Here is a 1574-nt window from a genome sequence, read left to right on the forward strand (position 1 = left end):
CCACCGGAGTTATGAATAATTTTTATCAAATGACAAGAATAGATACTAGTTAGCAACGGTAAAGTTTTGTGTTCTTAGGTTGTCACTTAATACTTAGGTTTTTAAGATTGTTGTTTCCCTTTTTTAAAGTGATATGATCACTTTAAAGCATGGTTCACATGGGGAAAATTGTAAAGCACACAAACATAATTTGGCATTTTCTAAATCAAAGCCTTTGAGTGATTTTTATAACATTCTCATTTAACGAGGAGCAGGCAGAGTGTCTGGGATGGAGGAAGTGGGCTATGGGAATGTGTGGACCCAAGAGACAAATAGTGACGAAAGCAGAAGGGACAAAACCGTCCTCAATCAGAGGACCTTCACTTTCCCTCACTTACTTGCTCTGTGATGGGTGAAGTCTACTCATGTTTCTGAACCTCAGTTTCCACAACTGAAAATGCCTATGTGGTGGGTTGTTGTCAGAATTAAAGGAGATGATGCCTAGGAGAAAGCCTGATTCCCGTAGGTACTAAGAGGCATCACTGAATGTGAATCAGAAACATGTTTCCTTCATCTTCAGGCATTTACGATTTGAAACACTTCCTCTCCTCCTCTCATCTTTTTCCTCTTCTAGTCCTCCTGCAAGATGGGAATTTCTGTATTCAGGGGCCCCCGGGAGCTCTGGGCTTTGAGCATTGGCCGAGAGGATAATTCCTCCCTTGCACTCAATCAACCTGGCATTCGTCTGCAGCCAGGGAGAGCAGCCAGGCTGATTTCTTGACATAAACACACTGAATAAGCAAGACAGGCCCCACCGAGTTATTTAAAACCCTGATCTGAGAGAGAGCATCTTGAATCTGAAGTTCTTTCCTAAATATAAACGGCAAAGCTTATTCAACATCAAATCAAATCAATGATAATTTGAGGACTAATTAGCATTTGGGGCTTTTTTCGGCAGTGCGGTGATGTGGTGTATAATGCTATGTGATTGGGGAGAAGCTCGTAATTATGAAGCTGAATACATTGTCTCCTGGAGACTAAGGAAGGAGCAGATTCCCTAGCCGAAAGAGGCCTGCCACTGGCCAGAGGGAGGGGTGGAGTAGGGGCGGGGCAGAGGCTGTACCTGAAACCTGCTGCCAGTGGGGTGGGGTGGGGTGGGCGGGCAGGATAGGAGCAGCCTTTTTGGTGGTCCCACCTCCTCTCTGACAGCACTTTTTCACGTCCGCTTGGATCAACAAAGCTTTACCTGTCACTGTAATTATAAGAGGTAAAAGAAGAAATGAAAGGAATTAAACAAAAGGGAACTAAAATTTGGTACATGCTTGCTTGGGGCCTGTGGTAATAACCAGAGCAACAAATATTCATGGAGTACCTCCCGTGTGGTTATTTTTACACCCGTTATATACAGTACTAATTTAATCCTTAGAATGGTCCTATGAGGTCAGTATTATCTTTCTTTCTTCTTTTCTTTTCTTTTCTTTTCTTTTCTTTTCTTTTCTTTTCTTTTCTTTTCTTTTCTTTCTTTCTTTCTTTCTTTCTTTCTTTCTTTCTCTTTCTTTCTTTCTTTCTTTCTTTCTTTCTTTCTTTCTTTCTTT

This window comes from Ursus maritimus, unplaced genomic scaffold (genome assembly GCF_017311325.1).
Source record: "Ursus maritimus isolate PB19 unplaced genomic scaffold, ASM1731132v1 scaffold_12, whole genome shotgun sequence".
Classification (NCBI taxonomy): Eukaryota; Metazoa; Chordata; class Mammalia; order Carnivora; family Ursidae; genus Ursus; species Ursus maritimus.